This window comes from Amblyomma mixtum, chromosome 3 (assembly GCF_055824585.1).
Source record: "Amblyomma mixtum isolate Tamu chromosome 3, ASM5582458v1, whole genome shotgun sequence".
Taxonomy (NCBI): domain Eukaryota; kingdom Metazoa; phylum Arthropoda; class Arachnida; order Ixodida; family Ixodidae; genus Amblyomma; species Amblyomma mixtum.
The window spans coordinates 103482304-103497102 of NC_143014.1; the positions used below are offsets into that span (position 1 = coordinate 103482304).

A 14799-nucleotide genomic window follows, 5' to 3' on the forward strand; every position below is an offset into this window, starting at 1 on the left:
AATTAATCACAATAACTGAGCCTCAATAGTAAGATAGTTAGCTCGCTTTCTTCCTTTATTTTTCTTTATTTATTGCGCACACAGTGTTTAAACTACTCAAAAAGGATACAGTGAAAGAAATTTCAGTTTGCCTATCGCTTTTCATGTGAAAAAGAATCCACTTTATTCTTCCTAGGCGTCTGTGCGCACGACGAGTCGCTGTGGAGAGACGGAAGCGTTCTCTCCTTGCATGTATGTAAATTTGAGGTCCATGTGTAGGATTAGTCGACCTTCTGGACTAGATGGGTAGTTCCCCGTCGACACGTGAGCCGATGCTTAGTGTGCTTAAATGCGTGAAGAAAAAAAAAAAACCCGCGAGCCTGCCAGGATTCGAACCTGGAATCTTCTGATCCGTAGTCAGACGCGTTATCCGCTGCGCCACAGGCTTTTTTTTTTTTTCGAGATTCACATGAAAACAATAAGAACACTTCAGCTACACTTGAGCTGATACGGGTGAAGTTAAAATTTCTTAAGTTTCACTAGATCATCTAGTAGTGTTACCCAATGGGGTGGGTCACGCTGCACCTGGTAACATTCCCGCAGATAAACAGCACTTTCAACAAAGTTCTCACGTGTACTACGAGTGTTTATATCCGCATGCCTTACTTGCGTTCGCGTTTTCCACAAGCTGTGGAGGCCAAGAAGTATTAATAAGTCATAGGGTACCTCTTTGCGATCAACTGGTAGAAATCTAATACCATAAGGGTGCAGTAGTAGTTCTTGATGGTTCTCTGCAGGACATCCCAGAAAAATATGGCGTCCCAGCAGTCTAGGAAAACATGTTCAATTGTCTCCGGCTGCTTACAGAACAGGCAATTTGTTGTCCATGGGACAAAGATTCCTTTTTCATGGAGCCAGGTTTTAACGGGTAGTATATTAGAGTGTAATTTGAAAAAGAATGTTTTCACTGTCGGCCGGACCGGCATCATTTTCACCCGTTTTAAAATATCCTGCCCTGGGCCTCCACGGTAAGGTGCACGATACAAAGGTGGCGGCAGCATAATATCAACCAGATCCTTATACAGCTTCTTTTTGGGAACGTTATACAGGTATTCTAGTGAAAAACGCACTTCCAACGACCTGAAGAAAAGGACAACCTCACGCAAATATGCCTTTACAGCACCACACATGTTTTCACACGATGACACTATGATTCCGGGGAGCAGCCTTTGCAACCGCATTTGCATAACAGTTCTCAAAAATATGTAATTTTGATCACGAAGGAAAATAAAGCGCGACATCACTTGACGCAAAAACAAATGAACCAGTCCAACGCCACCGCTTTTGACTGAAATAAACAAGTTTGTTCGCCTGGTTTTCTCCCAGGTCGACGCCCAAAGAAAAACTGCAAACACTCGATGGATTTTTTGAATATTGCTGCGCGACGCACAGAGCACATTCATCACGTACCATATCTTAGAAATCAAGAAAACATTGCACACAAAGGCACGTGAAAAAATTGACAGCTGCCTTCCTTGTCAGGCGTCCGCTTTCTCTCTTGCCTTTAACGTCTCCTCGTTCCAGTGTGTGCTGGGATCGCGATAACTTTTTAGGGGCACCCCAAGGTACCGCGTCGGTAAGTCAGTCCATTGCAGTCGAGAAAAAAATCTGGTGAAACATCCCATTCCCCATGCCAATATCCTGAGCTTTTTCCCCAGTTTACCTGACATCCAGTTTGGTCGCAGAACTTTTCGACCACAATCGTAGCTTCACGAATGCTGTCTCTGTTTGTGCAAAATACCGCTATGTCGTCCGCGTATGCAAGGATTGGCATCAATTGTAAGAAGTTTACATGAAAACCTTCTACAGTCTGGCGCTTGTTACTAAAAAGTTCTGTGAAGTGGTCCACAAAGGCGTTCTGAATATCTCCTGGATCGCTGGTAATTGCGTCTCCGTATCTTATCTTTCTGACTTCTTTCTGCCAAGCGTACCGTTTTTTGTCCGCGAGCGCTCGCTTTGTAGGCGTTTCGCCTGCCCATAATTTTTCGGACCTTGCACGTACGACAGCAGCTTTATATTTTTCTGTGTCATTGCGTTCCAGTTCGCATTAAAACGTTATGGCGGAATCGCAACACGGCATGCTGGTTATGAAAGGTATAAGCTTTGCGAGATATTAATTGGAATTTGTTTTATAATTCCTAAGTGGGCCTGTGGCGCAACGGTTCGCATTTCACATCTCTGATTTGAAATGCGAACCGTTGCGCCACAGGCCCACTTAGGAATTATAAAACAAATTCCAATTAATATCTCGCAAAGCTTATACCTTTCATAACCAGCATGCCGTCTTGCGATTCCGCCATAACGTTTTAATTCTGCCGAATCTGCGTGCGCCAAGAGAATGGAAAACGCGCACATGCACTGACGACGTCCAAAACATCAGGGCGTTAATTTCACATTGCACACGCTCTTCTTACCAAAGCGTACAGCTGTTACCGAAGCCCAAAGCCCAAGCAGCGGCGCCGTACGTAATTTTACACGCGGCCCCTCCAGAGTCCGAACAATTCTGCAATAACCGAATTGAACTAAAAAACAAGTAATCGAAATCAGTGTGCGGGGGAGCAACACACACTTGCTTCGCGTATGCAAGTGGAACTGGACCTCTTTGTCTAGTCGCTTTCACATTGATGATGATGATGAAAACATTTATTGAAAGCCACAATGTTTTAGTTGAAGGGAAGGCTGATCGGGTCGCTAGTCCGGGACGCCGTTGGCAAGAGCCGCTGCCCGTGCTCTGGCGACGAGGGCTCGTCGTTCCTCGAGGTCCGAGCTGGACAGGGCCGCCTCCCAGCCCTCCCGTGTTGGCTGATTTATGATGCCAATGCTGTCATTTTTCTGACAAGCCCATACCATATGGTACAAGTTTGCCTTCTGGCCACAAAATTTGCACTGTGCCGAAAAGGACTCGGGCTCAATGGCGTGGAGCCTAGCTGGATTATTGAAAGACATAGTTTGTAGCCTGCGAAGGTTACATTCCTCTGATTTACTGAGACCCTTAGCGGGCCTCGGGAGTGTCTGCCTTTTGAAGCCGCAAATGTTGCAGTATTTCTCAATATGTCGTTAGCGGAGAGGGGGAGCCTGAATCAGGAAGGGAGGACGTAGAAGGATGCCGGGGAAGAAAAGCTCGGGTCGAAGCGTGTGCGCGCTCGTTTCCTTCAACTCCCTGGTTACCTGGTAACCATATTAATTCCTTCTGTTCAGCTGAAGTCCTACATTGACTAAGATTTTTGCAGGCTAGCGGCGTGATTCTGCCACGCATATAGTTTCTATAAGCCGCCTGGGAATCTGTAACTATGTATTTCGATGCGGAGTGCGTTGGAAAACTTTATCTCTTTAATTGCAAGTGTTCTACCGACGCACTGCTCACTCCTTCACTCAAAGAAAAAACTGTGAATGAAGAAAGCGGTTCAGAACAAAGAACTTTAGGATTGCATATCGTCTGGATGAGATAAAGTCTGCGATGAAAAGGCGCTACGCTAGCAGGATAGGTAGCGAAGACTCTCGGTCTGCACCCGTCGTCTGTATAAAGTAGTGGAGCAGTGCCTCGCAACGTATACTGCATTGCTTGACCCAACGATCCCTTTGTCGGCCCAGCCTCCTGGCTTCTGGTCTTTCTTAATTCACTCCTGTGAACAGCTGTAACTCAGAGTCAATAGCAGCAAGCTATGCCATACGTCTGGAGCGTAACGACCTTTTTTTAAAACCGAGTTTCAAAAACATGAACACTCCATACGTTTATCGTTTCCTTCTGTTTAAACAGAAATTCCAACCTCTAGATACTCAATGCACATTGCTTCGTTGGTAGGAGGATGGGCTATCAATGCTGTCCAGGTGAGGCTGGAAGAAATAGTAGTTTAAGGAGCGAGGATGTTCTCCTTATTATACAGATGCTTCTAAGTGGCAATCATTCGCAATGCATTTCTGCAGCACTTGCATTCAGCCTTGAACGTGTGTATCTGCCAACTTTTGATTGCGACTCAGGCGAAAAAGGTGCTGCTGTTTTAAAAGTGTCTTGAACAAGAAGGCTCACCCCCTGACTGAAAAAAATGCAAGCATAATTCCAATCCACAAAAGCGGTGACAAAACGATGAAATACAACTAAAGGCCTATTTCATTATTAAGCGTGTTACGTAAAACGTTATAGCATGTAATTTACACTAGCTTAATTAGTCACCTTCCGAGTAATAACGTCCTTTTTCCAATGCAGCACAGCCTTAGGTCTCAGTTTCCTACTGATACGCAAATAATTGAGTTTACTCACAATATCACAAACACAGTAAGCAGATTGACTATTTTTTTACATATTAGGAAAGCATTTAATGCCGTTTCTCATGCACTTCTGTTCCACAAAAATACCGCTCCTTAATATACCAGCTGATCTCTCAGCATGAATTGAAGCATACCTCTCTGAAAGAAAACAGTGCATGGTTCTGGACGGTGAGCCCTCATAAAATCTGGTGTCCCACAGGAGTCCGTTTTTGGCCCTCTACTTTTCTTGACGTATAAACTGACCTTGCTGATCATACCACCAGCCGAATAAGCTTGTATGCAGATGATTGCTGTATTTACCGCGACGTCGCTAGTGCGGCGGACTGTCAAGATTTGCAGAATGACCTGAACTCTGTTCTAATTTGGTGCCACTCCTGGACCATGACTCTTAATTGATCCAGATGTGACCTTTTGAGGTTTACAGACAAAAATAGCCATTGCTTACTAATTATGTAATTATGTCATGGATGGAACCTGCCTATATGTCGCAACAGAACGGAAATGTTTAGGAGTTATTTGTTTGCGAACTTCTCATGGAATGCTCGTGCACATCACATAACGTTGATGGCTAGTCGAGTTTTAAAGTTCCTCCGGCTAAATTTCAAGCAGGCACCGGTTAATCTCTAAAGGAAAAATTATGTCTGTCGAATGTACGTCTCATTCCTGAGTATGTTTGCAGTGCTTAGGAACCGTCAACTCAGTCACGCATAGCGAAGCTTTACCGCATACGACAGATGCTGCCCACTTTGTGTCAGATGACTAGGACATTTAAAAAAATCTAAAGATATTTCTAAACACCTGGGTTGGCCTCTGCTCGAAATGAGTGAGCATCACTTGGGCTTGTTATTTTATAATACTCTCAACTCCTAAACAGCATCGTTAAAGATAGCTATCTAAAAAAACATACATATCTGTGCGTGCAGACCATGCTCGAAAAGTGTGTGAATACGCGTGCAGGATTAACATGTTCAAGTACAGCATATTATCTAAGAAAATACACGTGCGAAATAATTTGCCGGAGGAAATTGTGTCGAGGACCTCTTGATATCTTATTTCAGATCTGAGAAATGCTCCGTTTGAATAAGTTCGACCTTTGCTTTTTTAAGCTGCATGTTATTCCAGTTTCCGTGCTACAGTGTGATTGAAAAATGTAAACATCATATTAAACACTTGTGTACATATGTTCTCGTCCTCTTTCGCAATTTAATTCAATTCAATTCATTTCACCTTTATTTTCAACATTTTCACAATGTTGACGGTCTCCCAGGGAAAAAGCTGTAGTAACAGCTTGACGAGGCCTGGAAGCCGGCGGCAGACAGCAGTGACAGCGGTACAAAAAAAAATTATACACAAGATATCAATTGCTATTACACACGGTCACACACATTTTATCACGGTCACAGTTATCACAGATTTACAAAAATAAAAGGTGAAGTAAACTAATCAAAAAAGATATAGAGGTATTATACAAAAGCCATAAAACTTCAAAAAACATGCACATAAAACTGCAAAAAAAGAATTCATATTGTCATCTCTGCTCTCATATCGTTTCTTTCCCTCCCGCCTACATTAATGACCCTAAGGGCGAGATATATGTATGATAATAATTTAAAAAAGAATAAATGCTGAGGCGACGATCCCGTTTAGCCAAAGTTCAATGTACAACTATCGCTGTGAATGTTCCTATATTTGCATGGCCCGTGTTGTTGTATGGCAAGATATTGTTACGTGGCGGCTAGCCGAAGAATGAGGCGCGATGAACGATGAACAAGAGATGATTTCATGGCCGCTGGCCTGGTGCGAGCGCTCCGTCCCGCGCCACTGCCAGCTTCGTCCTCTTCGTCACATTACCCGGGGCCACCGAGCGATCGTCCCAATCGTAAACAGAAGACACCGACGAAGGGACGCGCGAAACGGTGATGAGCTTCAAGGGCACAACAGAAATGGCAAGTTGGTGAGTAAGGTGGTGAAGTGCTGGCCGCCACGAGGAGAGATATGAGCGAATGATCCCGGTCCCCGAAGCTTCCGGGCGGCAGGTCACCAGGAACCGACGGCCGAGGCCCCAGGACGCGCCGAACGGCAGAGGCAGGGGAACGGTGTCTGCACATGTAAGCGGCGTGTCGGGTCGGTGGGGTCGGTAGGTCGTGTTGGTCATGACGGCGGTTCAAGTTCGTCGTGTCGGGTGGTCGGGGCGGGGGACGAGGCGAGGGGAGCAACGGTGAGGTCTGTTCGGGTCTGAAAGGCTGGGACACTGCTGGACGACGCATGCCAAGAACACACGGCCGACGACACGACTGACGCAAAACGCTGAAGATTCAGGACTAGGATGGGGCTGATTCCCCAGAACCTCACCACCAAATGCTACGTGGCGGCCAGCCGAAGAGTGAGGCGCGGTGAACGATGAACAAGAGGCGATTTAATGGCCACTGGCCTAGCGCGAGCTGATGATGATGATGATGATGTCCTCAGGATGAACGGCACATAGCCACGGCGGGGGATTGACCAGGGTGCATAGCGGATACGCTCTTCCCCGCGCCACTGCCAGCTTCGTCTTCTTCGTCACAGTATGAGCGGCAAGGATAGTCGCACTATTAGGCATTAAACAGAGTAAACACACCTCAACTTACAACTGTTCGTTTAGGCAAGAACGTAGAAAAAAACTGGACCGGAACGAACGGCAGACACATCATTCAATAACAGGTTCGTCGCTTTCTGTTTACTCAGCCTTGTTACTGATGTCGCTATATTGTGTCAACTTGAAGAAAGTACACAGAGAGTCATAAAAGGGTGGCGAGCGCTGGGGTAAAGGAGTGACGATGGCTGTGAACCACTCCATCATAAGAACGCCCAATCCCAAGCTCACCCAGGTCAAATAACAGTAACAGTATTAGTAGTGTAGTAGAAGTAGTAGTAGCAGTAGTAAGTGACTTGTCATAAAATGGAAAGGAAGGAGTGCGAGCCTGTTGACTCGAACCAACTGGGCCACTACCACAGCCTTGTGCAGGTAGAAAAGGGAGAGCAGAAAAAAAAGTGAATTGAATTGAAAAGGTGAGAAAGTGTCGAAGCCATATTTTGCGCCGAAGCGGCGTGTTTCCGCTTTCTATATGCAGTGTTATTCCTATACCGCAGAGAAAGTACCATGTGTGTATATATATATATATATATATTCAGTAATAATCTAAATCGAACAAAAGCACGAAATAAATAAATAAAATTAAAAAATACCCTGTTGCCCTTGGTTTCTGTGGCTGTTGGCTTCTCTCATATTTATGACGAGCCCCTCATTCCCCTTCTCTTGTTTGCTTAATTGCTTAGCGAGGGCCTCGGTTCTGGCAGCCTTGACGCCATAGGAAGCATAAGGGGGTTCTCACAGAGCTTCCACCCTCGCCGTTCGATGACGTTCTACGTCACATAAGCGGTAACACAGGGCGTGCTACGTCCGCCGCTTAAGAACGTGGGTGGCGCTGATGAACACTTCCAAGGTTTGGTTATTTGTAAACATAAATACCCCCGAAAGCAGATAATTTGACAGCGGTCGCCGTAGCTCAGCGGTAGAGCACCGGACGCGTAATTCGGAGGTCGTGGGTTCGGATCCCACCGGCGGCAGGTGGTTGTTTTTCTTCTGCTTTTCTAATCAATTAGCATTAAGCGATAACATATTATGTAATATTATAAATCGAAAAACAGCACAAAATAAATAAATTAATTAAAATTCCCCTCTGTCCCTTGGTTTCTGTGGCTGTTGGCTTCTCTCATATATATATATATATATATATATATATATATATATATATATATATATTCATCATCATCATCATCATCAGCCTTACTACACCCACTGCAGGGCAAAGGCCTCTCCCATATCTCTCCAATTAACCTTGTCCTTTGTCAGTTGCCGCCACTGTATCCCCGCAAACTTCTTAATCTCATCCGCCCACCTAACCTTCTGCCGTCCCCTGCTACGTTTGCTTTCTTTTGGAATCCACTCCGTTACCCTTAAGGACCAGCGGTTATCTTGCCTTCGCATTACATGCCCTGCCCAAGCCCATTTTTTCCTCTTGATTTCAACTAAGATGTCATTAACCCGCGTTTGTTCCCTCACCCACTCCGCCCTCTTCCGATCTCTTAATCTTTCCATAGCTCGCTGCGTTGTTCTTATCTTAAGCTGAACTCTGTTTGTTAGCCTCCACGTTTCTGCCCCATAGGTGAGAACCGGTAGGATACAGCTGTTGTATGCTTTTCTCTTCAGGGATATTGGTAAGCTACCATTAATGATCTGAGAGAACCTGCCATATGCGCTCCACCCATTCTTATTCTTCTAGTTATTTCTCCCTCATGATCAGGATCAGGATCAAGATATATATATATATATATATATATATATATATATATATATATATATATATATATATAGAGAGAGAGAGAGAGAGAGAGAGAGAGAGAGCCAACGCTGCAAAACTACAACGTAGCATGCCACACATGATAGAGACACGTAATAAGTTGAAGCACATGTTGAGGCACATATATATCCATTGAAACAACTTACTTCAAACCTTTTCGGTTAACAAAGCGGCTGAAGGGATATGAAAATGCTAGCGAGGTGATGATCAAAAAGCCCTGTGTTATGCGGATGTACTAAACGCAAGTGCTCACAGCCCGCAGCTGTTCCTGTGACCCATGCATTTTTTTGCTCAAATCGGTAAGCCATCGTTTCTAACAACTATGTAACTCCTTATTTGACATTTCGAAATGTTTGGCCATGGCCATGATGGAGCTGTGTGGGGCTTTCCTGCGAAAGTTACCGCTACTTTTCATTGCCTCACTGAGCAGTTTTCCCCGGATTACTTCTACCTCCTCTCGAGAACGCAGAGGTTACAGATTTAGGTTCAGTCTTTATTTAATCCACCCACGTATCGACATTCGTATCAAGGGAGAGTTTGCTAAAGCGAATCCAGCGTCCTTTCTGAAGCTACTTACTTGTGTATAACCCATAAAAGCATGATTTGCGCGCGTAAAGGACGTTTGTGCCATGGCCTGAGAACTGCCACTTGTATAATCGGCCAGAAACCACATATTATTTCTTCGTTTTGTGTCGTAGCACCGTGTTCTATGAAATCCTCCAGTGAACTGAAAAAAAAAAAGCAAACTGAGATCACACCACGCGGCCTTCGATTTCCGACTTTAAATAACCTCTCGAGTACCTGGCACTTTACCGCGAGTACGTAGATAAGACTGTTCAGACTCTGGAATGGTCGCGTGACAGGTTTCCACGCGGCGCCGCACTTTGGGCTTTGATGATAGCTGCGGCCTTTGGTGAGGAGAGCGTGTGCGGCGCGAAATCTAAGTCCAGATTTTTGGGCGTGGTCAGCTCGTGCGTGTCCTTTCTGTCCTCTTGGCGAACGCAAATTTGGTAAAATTAAAAAGTTATGGCGGAGTCACGATGCTGTCTCCTGGTTATGAAAATATGAGCTTTGTCAGATTTGAAATTGAACTGATTTTGAACACGCCTAAAGTGGGCCTGTGGCGCAATGGATAATGCGTCTGACTACGGATCAGAAGATTCCAGGTTCGAATCCTGGCAGGCTCGTGTTATTTTTTTGTCTCTCCTTTAAACCCCTTTTATGATCGCTGGAATCCTTCATATGGGGCTCAAATTTGCATGCTCGGAGAGAACGCTTCCGTCTCCCCACAGCGACTCGTCGTGCGCACCGTCGCTTAGGAAGGATAAAGTGCATTCTTCTTAGCAAGAAAAAAGATAGGCAAAGTAAAAACTGTAACATTTTTAGTGCTTTTTTGGACACTGTAGTTATAATAAAGAACTAAAAAAAGGAAGAGATTTAACGGCCTTACCTTTGAGCCTCAGTCATTATGATTAATTACTAGTGTGCTGGAGCTCGAGCGAGCAGTAATGCTTCAAAATCCATTAAACGAACCCAGTGGGATGATATTGGTTCAATGATTACGGGAATCTCCCAAGGTGGAGTAGATTTGTAATATCGGAGTAATTACTCATTCGCATCTACCCAAGCGCAGCCATACGGCTACAAAGGAAGTCTGCACAATATCCATCGAAAGTCCGTAGTGGAACAAAATATGTATAAAAGATGCCATTTTGTAACACCACCCAGAGCACGAACTTATATTCTTCGAGCAATCAGCGCGAAAATCAATCCTTGGCGCTTGAGTGTCTGCTCTCAAAATCTCGACTCGGGCGGCGCACGTTCACTGACCCTTGCCTTGGGGCGCCCAAAATGGTTTAGCCTCAATTGTCACCAGAGCTCACTAGAAAACCACGGTCTCGGGTGCTTCCGGAGTTTCTACATGTGCTTGGGTCAATGCACAGGGGAAAAAAAAAGCTCTCCCAAGCTTTTGGCTCTCCTCATGAGTGCACTCACCCGAGCCCACATGGGCCACAACAAATGGGTGAAAACGAACTGCACATAGCCTAGAGCACCCACTCCATGATCCACGTATTTTTACGGGGCACCGACCCGCCTGGGTAGTATCCTTTTGGCCATCACAAAAAAAAAGTGGGAGTTTCGGTTGCGACATACTCTGCCAAAACCGGGGCAATTAATGAAGAAATACTCCCTTTTTTTCCTAAATTGCGCCACATGGTAGAAAGGGAAGCTAAAAATGGGTATATATAAGAGCGGAGAGGAACTAAAAAGGAACGGAGCTACAAAACAAAAGAAAGGGTTAGAGGTAGGCTTGTTACACAGTTTTGTGCAAATAAACACTCAAACTGCGAGAGTAAGTGTTGACCACGAGACACAAGTGCAAATGAATGCCAATGTTTTCGCACACGCTGGTCTCATGACGAACCGAAGCAAGCGCCGCTAAAGTCGCACGGGGAGGTCCACAACAGGTGCCGAGCTTCCAGTCTCTGAGGCGGGTACTGCACACTGGGGGCGTCGCTCGCGCGTTGGTGGATTCTGACTGTGCCACTGATGGCGAGCCGTCGGGGTAAGCGCCATCGTGAAATGCTTTACGCTCCATTAGGTCATATACAAGAATGCCCCTTCAGTTTCATTTTCAGGACCTAAAGCAGTGTATTTCACAAAGCCAACGGTAAAACACCTTCTATATCCAGTACAGCTAGGTTGTGCAAAAGATAACTCCATCGTTGAAACTTATTAATAGCGACCGTGAGGGAGACAGAGGGCATGGCGACTTCAAAGGTCCTTGACAGAAGCGTTTCAAGGAAACGAAACCGCAATGTAGGAAGCCAAACCAGGCTACCTGTGCTTATGGCGGCAGTAGTGCGGCCCCGCAAAGCCACGCAGCAATAAACTTTGGCTATTTCGACGAGTTAGTGCACTGGAGGGTTTGCTTGGCCTGCAAGGTTCTGGAAAGCGCATGTATTTTGGGGCGATGTAGAAGAAATTTGTTGGGCCACAGCGTCGAGGGTAACCGCGTTTTCAAAATTCTAAAAACTGATATGGCTGTTACTTCCGGTTGGCTACGCGGCTCTCAGTAATTAACGAGTCAAACGGTAAGAGCTAAAAAGTTAACTGTTAAATATTTCTTAAGCAACCTGCTGGTTAGCGCGTCGTAGCTGTATTCTGATGCACTACACCACGTACAATGCTATGCCGAAGAAAGCACTCTTCTAACACAAAAAAAAATTGCGTATCATCTTAGGTGAAACAAACTATATATTGGTATTGGCGATCAACTGGACTGATGCCAAGAAAATTCGATAACATTCCTCTTTCACTCGCCTATCTGTTGCAATTGTAATTGTATTCCCATTCTGATTCCATTTACTTTCATTTACCAAACGGTTCTAATTATCATTACATTTCAATTCCTATTCCTCGTTTGTCCACAGATGGTTCTTCGACGAGCTATCTACATTCTACGCAAACCTACTGACGTCGGAGAAATTCGTCTTTTCCTCTAGCGTTTCTTTTTTACTCTCCCAATTTTTTCATGTCCGGTTGCTAACTCCGGCTGTGCTAACTGCGCAAAGCGTGTCACATTGATAGATCGCAGCGAGTCCTCATACCACCACCACAAGAGAAAACGAACGCGGTACTTTCCTCGTTCTAGTAACTTTAAGTGGCATCAGGATACATTGCTCTGCTGCTGCACGCAATCCACTCTCCGCTGTAGGGAAGATTGGATCGCTCCACAACCTGCCGTATTTCCTAAATGTAACGCGACCAGTCTGGAACGCGAGGGTTAACTTAGCACGTGTGATACCCAGAAAAAAAAAAACATTGTAACGCGGCGGTCGACTTTGTAGCTGCTTAACAGGGAAAAACGACGCGATGAGGAACGCTGCCGCAGTTTATGAAAAGATTAGCAGAAGTTTACGAGCAGAGTGCTTCAACCGATGCCTTTCACGAGCCCTTTCTCTTTCAAGACAGCCACCAAAAAAGTTACCAGACAAGACCGATACGAATATAAGTACTGTAACGGGTCGACATCGCGTCGACCGTGCGCTTTAGACTCATTAGATGCATCGTAGTAAGAATGGAACTTATCCCAGTCACTCAACCGAGCGGCGAGTCATGACTTCCGAATCTCGGTGCCGTTCTTGGCAACATTTAAACTCAGTCGTCGTCTTGCGCGCAGCCGTCCGAAAATTGCGCGAGTTCGATGTCTCCTAAAAATGCGTCGGGAAGCGATGTCGAGGAAAGTAGCGACAGCGACTTTTCGAGTGCAATAGCAACGTCAAGCTCTCCCTGCACCCGCAGTGGATCACTGCCATTAGTGCGTGGTATGGGCGGCTCTGCGAGCGTTGAGGGAATCTGCCGAACTTTCAGTGAACGAAGCGAACGGCTTACGATGCCTTCAAATTGCGCGCATTCTACCGCATTTCCTCGGGCCGATACTTCGAATCCACGCAAGTGCGCGAGGAGTTTTTGACTGCTCGGCCGCCTCTCCAATATGAGTTGATCGGTATTTCTGGCTCACAGCAACGCGGCATTTTAATTTAATTTTGTTTTTTCAGTCTCCCAAAGTTGAGGGCTGACCTGCACGACGCATCAATCAATGTGCGAATAAATGCGCATCAAAGTGTGCTTTTGTCTCCACGTGATGCCAGGCCAGGGGTTACTTTAGATTTATACACTTCGTAAAAAAAAAAAAAATTCCGTTGAATTTAAATAAACACGGCATCTCCGAGCCATCACACCTCGGTGTCCATTTCGGGCTAGGACACAGCAAACTAAAATTCGCATACACATTTGTTTAAAGCTTACAAAGCGCGCGTTACACGTGACCTTGAAGACGGACTAACATGCTTCTACCTTCGTTTTCTTCAAAACCGAATGCCGCCCCTATGCAACCGCCAGCTATCGACGCCACAACTAGTTTCTTAGCGCGGACGTTACCGGCTACCATCCGACTGCAAACACACCCCAGGGCACACTGATTTCTTGAAAAATAGCTCTTTTCTCTATTAAAATAAAAAAAGACAAGCAGGAAAAGGAAAAAGGTCGAGGTAAAAATTTGAACAACGCGCGCGGCAGCGCTCTGTGCATACTTACGATGGTGGCGCCAGCTGGTGCCCGATAGTTTTAATTTTAAGCAACAGCAACATTAGCACGTAGCGGAAAGACTGTCGCCATCTCGCGGAGCCTCTCAGAATCACACCGTTTGCTACCGTAGTGGCGGTCGCGTTTGATTGCAACGAAACTTCGTTCTTCTCAGAGATACTACTGAGAGAATGCTGCTCGTCGCCTCTCTGCCTTACCCATTTAGGTGTATGGAGCGAGCTTCGGCGAGGTCTGCCCAAGAAATCCAGGAAGGCTGCAGCTTGCACACCGGGCACTTACTTGAACGGTGCCTCCTTTCCGTCAGCCTTTGATGATATTCTGAAGATGGGTCCGAAGTTCAGCCTGAACCACGTGCACAGAAACTCGAGCTTTCAGCGGCTGAGCACAGAATCGCCAGGAGGACCCCACCAGAAGAGAGGGCCCAGTGAGTGTTGGAAGGAGTTGGATGCCCGGAGAAGACATGGGCAAGCAACAAGAGGAGAAATGAAGTCCTGCGACCCTTGGTTGCCCACTTCAGACAGAACAGCCTCAATCTTCTACAGGCGGGTAAGGAAGGTAGGTTCGTCGTGCTTCCATTTTCCTTATGCGAGAAAAAAGCGAACAAAGCGATGCAGAAGAATTTTAAGCTGTCAGATTTAAAACCACGTAAGGCGAAGGCTCTAGCCTTCCGTTTGCTCAATCAGCTCAATTTGACTAGACTGGAAAAATGAGATCCGCAAAGGTGAAAAAAATGACGCGTGTATTTTTTTTTTTTTTTCACGGCAAAGACTCACAAGCTGGACAGTCCTTTCAGAGTCGTCGTGACTGAAGAGGGCTCTTGACAGAAGGTGGTGTCAGGTGTTTTGCAACGTGCCTCAGGAGGACTTGTTCCGCCTGATCCTTTTGCTGTTCGGAGCTGGACATCCCTGGTGGAGAGCCTCAGCGACAGTTTTCCCAGCCCCAACGCTGATTTCTCGGTCTACATAGAGGACTTGTTTTATTACAT

General features: G+C 45.7%; 2 non-coding genes across 2 annotated transcripts; one reads left to right on the top strand and one right to left on the bottom strand.

Moving 5' to 3' along the window:
- Window positions 1–354: 354 nt before the first annotated feature.
- Window positions 355–427, bottom strand: TRNAR-ACG (transfer RNA arginine (anticodon ACG)). Its single transcript has one exon. It is a non-coding gene; the product is annotated as a tRNA-Arg (tRNA).
- Window positions 428–9819: 9392 nt separating this feature from the next.
- Window positions 9820–9892, top strand: TRNAR-ACG (transfer RNA arginine (anticodon ACG)). Its single transcript has one exon. It is a non-coding gene; the product is annotated as a tRNA-Arg (tRNA).
- The last annotated feature ends 4907 nt before the right edge of the window (window positions 9893–14799 follow it).